Consider the following 8,819-nt stretch of genomic DNA (forward strand, 5'->3'; position numbering starts at 1 on the left):
GGTTTTATTATTATTTGGTGGTTAGATTGTAGAGATCCTATGGCCTTTCTCTCTGGTAGAGAGAGGTTGCTATGATGGTGTGTGTTGTTGATTATTTCATTATTCATCCATTTCCCATGGAAAGAATGAACCTACACTCCTGAGTGTATGGAGTGGTATTGAGTGTGGTGGGCCTGTCAGAAGAGGGGCCGGGGAAAGCGAAAACCCTTCTCTAAGGTACAACCCAGCATCTGAGTGACTTTGAACACTTTCTGAGTGTGTGTCGGGAGGGAGCTATGAGCTATGGGACACTCTTACCCCTTTGTCCTTCCTTTCAGTTGTTTGGCTCTTTTGTGGCGCTTTTATAAACAAAATTAAATTATGGAAAAACACTTGAAGATTCAAATCTCAAAATGTTTAGAAAATAGCCTGTTAGCTGTTAATTTGGATAAACGATGAAAATATTTGTTTCTGTTCTGAATCAAGCTCCATGCTAAGGTCCAAGTGCTGAATAATTTTCCCCCAAGAAAGAAACTCTGATTGTCAACCAGTTTTACCCTTCCCTCCCAGTGCAACCTCTATTAAGTCATTTCCATAAGACCAGGAATGTAGCTGGTCCAGAAATGTTTAGGATGGAAAAAACATTTAGTGTGCATGTGAAATACCGGGAGGCAGAGGACACATTAATAATTATAAGCAACCATGAAAACAATTATTTTAATTGAAGGTGTGGCATCCACAACAGAATGTATTGCATCTAAGAAGCAAGAAAAGCGTGTTTCAAATGCACCAGGTAGTTTAGGAATCTGTATAAAAGGACCTGCAAACCAGTGCTATTTACTCGCTTCTCTTGATTCACTCTAGTGGTAAACCAGGTAAGTCCGATTCACCTCAATCTCTTTTAACTATGGGGATACTGTGTTAAACAATCTTTTAACATTAGGACTGAATCTTGCATATATACTGTAGGATGTTTTAGGATATTAAGGGGAACTAAACAAGTGCAGAAAATGTCAAAGAAATGGCAGCAATTTGACAGACACATGAGAATTTGAGACGATCGCTCTTACTTTTCATTAAGTATCAGGTGTTTGAATCATTGAGACTGACAAACTTCATACTCAACTTTTAACTTGGATGGGTAGAGAAGAAATTCCATAGTGCATTCTTTCCAAGCTTTCGTCTTGCTTTAGGAAGCAAGTGGCACTTGGTATTACTGGAGACAAGACAAAAGCTCAGCAGAGTCACTGTTGTGATGCATTGGGTTTTTGTGTGCACGATTAGAAATATCAGGTGCAGATTCTCAACTGCACAGAGTTAGTTAAATTCCTTTGAAGTCAACTGCTATTCGTTCTGTTTTCTTGCCATAAAAGACACTTTTTCCCATGTATTTGTTAGAAAATTTGCTGACTTGCGATTAGAATTTCCCTCATATGTCCCTACCCCAGCCCGCACAAAATTTTTCCAAAATTGATGGGAAGTGGGACTCTTCTCTCAAACAAGGGCTGGGTTCCCCAGTTTCAGTAAGTGCTTTGAGGATAAGGGGGCTGAAGAGGGGCTGGTCAGCAGGACAGCTTAAAGGGAGTGGAGCAAGGGACAGACAAGAAGAACTGGGACCCAAGTTAACCAGAAGTGTGGTGTGATGGGTGTGATGTGATCAGAAGCACCAGGATTTAGTCATTTCATCGCTGATCTATGTCCATTTCTAAGTTGGCCTTTGTATGGCTGTCATTGCAAGCATCAGTAAGGCTTGACACTTACTGCACTGCACCTTCTGCATTGCTCAGGGTCTTCCCCTTCTTTTTGTTGTTTTTGTTGCAGTTGGCAGGTGGCCGGCAATAGGGGGCCCACAGGTGAGGTTGGCATTTCAAGGGCATTTGGGACACTTACAGCCAGAGCGAATGAGAGACTCAGTTGAGGCAATGCTGTGCCATGTCTTGTGCAAAAAAGAGATGTGCCCAATCAGGAGTGACAATGAAATTTCTCATTTCGGTGTCCAAGGTCTCCTTGGCTCAAATAAAGAGGATTAAGGTCCTCCAATCCAAACCAGGCAGAATGCAAAGCCCAGAAGGGAGCGAGCAATATCCAACATCCCACTTCTATCCCCAGTTGAACTGATTCCCCACAGCCCTGACTTGCAACAAGTGCAACAAACTGCAGCTCTGGAATCTACCCTTCCCCCCAGATCCCAGTGGTAGGAGACAGAAAGAGGAAGACTTGGGTTCTGGGTCCTGAAGTGAATGCACATTCCCCATGTCCCAGGACTGTGCCTGCACCATTGGGCAGGGGCTGCCTAGGCCTGGACTAAAGGCTCCCTTCCCCACTTCTGCTGCAGCTGCCCCCCACAGCCCTGGAGCCTGCTTTCCAGCTAGCATTTTGCATGCAAAGAAAGTGAGAAGGCTTCGAAGCTGTTGTTTAGGGGAGAGGCTGAGGGGAAGTATAGCAATGAGGCAAGAGAGAAGAAAGGAGAGCAGTGACCCAGGCAGAAAGGAGGTCTGAGGTCAGCATTTCCCTGCTCCATCCCCCAGTATCTGGGTCCCTACCAGATTGCCCTGAGAGTCGCAACCAAGTTTTGACCCTCGATCCCAGCAGAACTGCAGATGTGTCATGTTTCCTCTGCTCCCTGCTGTGTTTCAGGTTCACCTTCATCACAGCAAGATGTTTGACAACCTAGACACAACTGAAGACCTCTGGTACAAGGGCCAGTCTGGTTGTTGGGACCCCTGCTACAGAAGGCCATCTTGGAGTGGTAGTTGGAGCTCCAGCTACAGAAGGCCATCTTGGAGTGGCTGTTGGGACCCCTGCTATAGAAGGCCATCTTGGAGCAGTTGCTGGGATCCCTGCTATTCAAGGTCATCTTGGAATAGTTGTTGGGATCCATGCAACTACAGAAGGCCATACAGTTATGGGCTTGGGAACTCGTACGGTTCTGGATCCTGCTACCCTTACTCTTCCCGCTGGGGGCGTAGGGGCAGCTATGGAAAGTGCTGGCCATGCTAAATCCATCTTGAATATCCACGGCACTTGTGGCAATGAAGACATGAAAAACAGGATACAGATTCACGGCTGACCCAAAGGAGATGGCTTTGAGCCATGCTAAGCACTCAGTACCTCTATAGTGAGGGCTTAGCATTGCGAGAAGGCTGCCTCCCCCATACATGTATTTCCTATGCTTTTCTTGGTCACTCTAGGAACTTTGCATTCTCTGCGCTCTTAAGTATTAAGGTCTCTTCATGTTGTGATGTCATTTAAAAGGAAGCCTCTGTTTCCCTAGACTCCACTTGCAATCCATTGCAGATCACTTGACACAACCACAGTGGTGTCAAATGTTTTTGGTGTCAATGGGAAAGAGATACTCTTTTATCCTTTGCTTGTAACATGAAACTTGGCTACATAAACTGCATCATGGAGAAGCTGTTTATTCCCCTCCTTATATTGTGCTTTGCCTCATTTGACATTGTTCAGTGAGACAAGTAGTAAATAAATAGAAACAGCTTGGTAGTAAAAGTCAGCAGCTGAAAGAAAGAAGCACACCTTGTACAATATGGGCCAGGTGTAAAGTCCCAGTTGTGGTCCTTTGGAAAAGCTTGGGAATATTTGCTCTTTCCTCTGTATTTGTTCTGTGACTGTATATTCAATTTCTTATGTGCATTAAAATTAAAATTACTCTGGAGCATATCTGCCTCCTGGGTTTTTCCCCCCTTCATTCCTTATTTGCAGACCCTCTGGTGAAACTCCCTCCTGTGCAGAGCCCAGAGACCAGCATGACTTAATTCCTACTGAAGTCTTACACAGAGATGAAAATCAGCCCTGGAGCACGTTCGTGTGCCCTTTTATTTGCTCCTACCCCAAATAGGGTGTTTGCTATTCTTTCTCATGTACAGCATCTGGTCCTTTTCATCCATGGCTCCATGACCGATAAGACTGTGCTGTCTATACTCCAGAAAGATAATCCAGGTCCTCAAATCTCTTTGGTCTTTCCCTCCCATACTTCTAAAAACAGAGAATAGCCTCATGTCTCCCTCCTGATCACTTCAACCTCTACCCTGGTTTGGTTGAAAGCAATTCAAATTTATGACAGATTAATCTTTAAGCCTATCTGAGCTGCAGTCCTGGTTTTTAGGCAAGTCTCTGTGAAAGAGGCAGAGTCTGGGGTCTGTCTGTAACCCTTGTGGGAATGTAAATGGAGGCAGTAGTGCCCTGTTCCATTTCCCCAGAACTCAGATTTGGAAGGTTTCCTATTGGAGGATTAGAGGTGAGTGTCCATGGGTGACTGTAGTGTACTCACACCAGGGCCCCCTGAACACTGGATGGCTGGAGCTCCTAGTCACCCAATAATCTTAACCTGCTGTTACTTCTCGGCTCTGTGTTCTTGGGGAACCCTGGCACAGGATGCAGCCTGGGGACTCACCCCCTCCACACCTCTCCCTGAACAAGAACTGCTTACCGGAAGGACTTACAAAACACAAAGAAGATGCAGTGGGAGACGCACCTAAAGCCCTCCAGTCAAGGGTGACAAAAGTGAAGCAACTCCCCTGGTCTCATTTGCATCCGAGATGGAACCAGGTGACAACTCATGTAAACGGGAGATGGGACAGGAAAGCACCTTCATTAGCATTCAGGATGGAAAGCAGAGTTTCCAAGGCAAGGACTTTTCTGCCTGGAATCCCTCCCCTCGTCTTGGCCTGTCTTCCATCTCCAACCAACACCTGGGAACCTCGACTGGTTCAAGCTTCACTGAGTGATGAGACCCCAACCCTCTCTCTCTCTCTCCCCCTCTCTCTGCCTCCAGGACCCTGACTTTTATTCTCTTACTCCAGGCACAGCTTTCTAAACCTGACATTTGCTAATCAAACTCAAGCTAGACTTCCCCAAAAAACCTAATTGAAACTATGTAATACTGTAACTGTTTATCTGTCCTCTCTTGTATGGCTATTACTACTGGTATCATCATAAGTTCATACACCTGGCAATAAATAACTTTTATGGTCAAGCTCGTTGCTATACTTTCTCTCTGAACTTCACCTACTCCTTCTTTCCCTTGACCTCCCCATTGGCTCTGCAGCAACGCTTCTTTTACCTAAGCCAAAGATCCCTGTAATGCCCAAAACCACCGTGGGGTCTGCTCATCAAGGGGATTACTACTAGGACCATTGTGACAAGGGATTGGATTGTGACGTGCTGAGTTTTGAGGTGCAGGAGGGTATCAGCTGAAAGTGCTGATCAGACCCAGCCTGTTCAGACATACTCTGTTAGCATGTGTGTATGTGTGTCTAACTGCATTTATTATTGTCCTAATGAACTGAGTTCAAGGCACATGAGGGTGTTAGCCTGTCAATGCTAAATAACTTAGCCTGGCTCAGATGTATCCTGTTGATCTGTGTGTGTATGTGCGTACATGTGTTTGACTGATTTGGTGGCTGGAGGAACCCAGTCCCATTGAAACTGAGTCGTGCAAGATAGCTCCATTGGGGGTGAGGACTTGCAGAAGGGAGAGATACAGATCCATATAGAAACACAAGCAGCACATTGATAGAATTACAGAGACCCCCAGAAACATACCCCTAATAAATGAGCACAGCCCAAAGTGACGGGCAAATCTGGTAACCTGCCACCACTTGATGTAATTTTGAGAGCTAGAAGGCTACACCTGATTTCTATGCATCTGTGACCACATCTCTATTGTGGGTTTTTCTGGTCGGGTTCTTCATGTGGGCTTCTTCACCTGGACACCCCGCTCCCTGCCTCACATTGTAAGTTAAAGTATTGTCTTTTTGAGTTTCACACCAATAAGGAAAGAGAATATAGGTTGGTACCACAAGGGAAACAAACAAAACACAACGTCTATCCTCAAAGTTTGTTGGGTCCCTTCTTCCAAATGATCCCTTTTACTTGAAGCACGAACCCTGATTGAGAGCTTGCTTTTTCAATCCAAACATTCGGCACTCTGTGGCCTCAGATTTTCCTCAGACCTCATGGTCTGCCCAATTGTATGGCCTGGGCCTTCTCCCCAAGATACCACTTGCTGAGTTAAAAACCAACACAAAATAAAGCTTATCCACTGAGGTGTTTGAACAGAAACAAAACTGGCCCCATCCCTCTCCTTTGTCAATTGGAGTACACTTTGAGGTTCAATCCCTCCTTAATACTGCAGGGCTGGGCCTGAGTGTGGCCTCACTCTGGATAAGGAAAGGATTTCCCATCTCCTTCCCTCACACGTTCACCCAGGGTATAGCTCTCCCACTAGAAATCATTCTGCTCTGAGATTCAGGATAGAAGGGATCAAGATGCACATCTACACATGCATTTGATCCTGGCACAGTTTACTCAGGAGTAAACTTCTGCAGATTAAGTGCTTAAGTGTCTACAAATGGAGAGACTAGGCAGCAGATTTGCTACTCTTAGCACCAAACTTCCTGCAGCCCTGCAATGGGCCCCTTTCACCACCAGGGGGAGATCCAGGCTTCCCCTGGGTGCTAGCCCAGGGGCTGGCAGGGAACAGGCCAGGAGACAGTTGTATCCTGGCTCCAGAGGACGGCCTGCTGCTGGTGCAGGGACAATGTCCTTGCCTGGCAGCAGGGATTGCCTGGCCCTGGCTCCTCAGTCAGAGGCAAGGGAGGTAGAACGAGTGCAGGGCTCCATCTGCTGGTGGGGAAGCTAGCAGCTAGCTCACTGCTAGGTGCCCGACCACCAGATTCTTCTGCTGAAAATCTGCAGCTGATGTTTCTAATCACCCACACATAAACCCAATGGATCAGAACAGCGATTCAGTTAGTCTTTTGTCCTAGCTCCAGTAATGCCAAATACTACTTGCATCCAAAAGGAGAAAGGAAACTTGGAAAGAATGCAATATGGGATTTCTTCTGTACACAACTAAGTTAAAAGCTGGGTGTGAAGCTTGTCAGTCTCAGTGATTCAACCCCCAGTCCCTAGTGAAAAAGAACGAGCATCCCAAATTCCCATGTTCCGTTCAAATTCCTGTCTTTTCTTTGAAAGCTTCTGCAGTTCTTTAGCACACCATAACATCCAAAATCATTGCAGAACATATATGCAAGATTCAATCCTAATGTTCAATGATTGTTTAACACAGTATCCCCATAGTTATGAAGAGATTGTGTTGAATCAGACTTACCTGGTTTACCACAGAGAATAACCCAAGAGAAATGAATAAAGAGCACTGGTTTGCAAGTCCTTTTATACAGCTTCTTAAACTTCCGGTTGCATCCAAAACACCTTTTTCTTCCTTATTAGATGCAAAACATCCTGTTGTGAATGTCACACCTTAAATTGAAATAATTGTTTTCCTACCTGCTTCTGATTATTATCTGCTTTCTGCCTCTTGGTATTCCAATGCACATTGCAGGTTTTATCCATCCTAAACAACTACATTTCTGGTCCTCTTGAGATGCCTTAATAGAGGTGACACTGGGAGGGTAAAGTAACACTTTCTGACATTCAGAATTTCCTTTTTGAAGGAAATTTGTCATCACTTTGAACTTAGCATTGAGCTTGATTCAGAAGAGAAGCAAATATTTTCACCATATACCACAAAGGTAGAGCTAACCGGCTGTTTTCTAAACTTCTATACATTTAAATTTTGAGGACATTTCCATAAATTAATGTTGTTAATAAGAGTGCCACAAAAGACCCAAAGCACTGCAAGGAAGGTGGAAGGGGAAGCTCATGACACATACTCAGAAAGAGTTCAGAGTCACTCACATGCTGGGTTGTAACTTAGAGAAGCGTTTTCACTTTCCCCGGCCCCTCTTCTGACAAACCCACTGCACTCAAATTCCACTCCATACACTTCATCTCCATCCTTAAAAACCTGCATAGATCACGTGTTCGTTTTTCTAAAGGAACTAATGGAATGTTTTAAGGAGAATATAAGTTTCCCATTAAGGTTTTATTTTTAGGAACTCTTTAACTGCAAAGGAGAGATGGATATTTTTTCATTGGAATCACCTGAAATATTTTATAACAAAGCTTTCCACTTTGAAAAAAAAAAAAAAAAAGACATATTAAAGCCGAAATTGGAAATGGCTCTATATAAGTATACTCTTCTCCACGACACATTTAGAAGTCTAAAATACCAAACTGCTGTGAATAGGGCATGGTAAAACTGTTATTTTGCATGCAACAGAATCTCATGGGGCTCGTTCAGTCAGTTGCCTGTTGCACATGCGGCAGTCAGGATTATCAAGTTTCTTAAGTCATTTACTGGCAATAACATGACCTTCAGCTTAATGTGCCACCACCTAGTTTCACACAAAACAAGGATAATAATAGACGCAGCAGATATTTGAAAGTTCTCAGTATTTAGGAAATCAAAGCACTTCATTAACACTCATTAAAGCTGTTACAGGGCCAAATGGTTACATTACTAGAAAGTTCACACTTTTCTACTTTCCCTGTATGTAGCAATACCGCCACTTCAAAAATGCAGATCAAGCTAACTCATTTCTAAGCCTTAAAGAGGTCATGAGTGATAGTCTTGGAATCTGGGGCTTTTCAATTTGCATTTAAAAATGAGTGGCAGGTTTCTCTCTCCTTTTTGTAAACAAGTCTCTTTTAAAGTTCATAGGCCAGGTCTGCTGGTGGTATCACTTAACACAGTAATGGACTTGTAGGGCACTTGAAAGAGAGGAAGAAGGAAAGACTCTTCTCTTTTCCCCAATTAAATGAAAATGTTGTTGGAGTGTTGTTCTGTAAGAGGGTGAGAAGTTGCTTGCAAAACGTGGCTCCTACCACACTCCAAGTCTGGTCAGGGTTCAGATTAGCTCAATCATCTAAACACAATTCACCTCAATAAGAGCACAAGAAATGCCACAAGGGACAGA

At 44.2% G+C, this 8,819-nt stretch overlaps 1 long non-coding RNA gene across 1 annotated transcript; it reads left to right on the plus strand.

Moving 5' to 3' along the window:
* Positions 1-699: 699 nt before the first annotated feature.
* On the plus strand, positions 700-3,655 carry LOC132245688 (uncharacterized). The gene is made up of 2 exons (XR_009457390.1): positions 700-854; positions 2,617-3,655. It is a non-coding gene; the product is annotated as an uncharacterized LOC132245688 (long non-coding RNA).
* Positions 3,656-8,819: the final 5,164 nt, after the last annotated feature.

This window comes from Alligator mississippiensis, chromosome 15, assembly GCF_030867095.1.
Source record: "Alligator mississippiensis isolate rAllMis1 chromosome 15, rAllMis1, whole genome shotgun sequence".
Lineage (NCBI taxonomy): Eukaryota > Metazoa > Chordata > Crocodylia > Alligatoridae > Alligator > Alligator mississippiensis.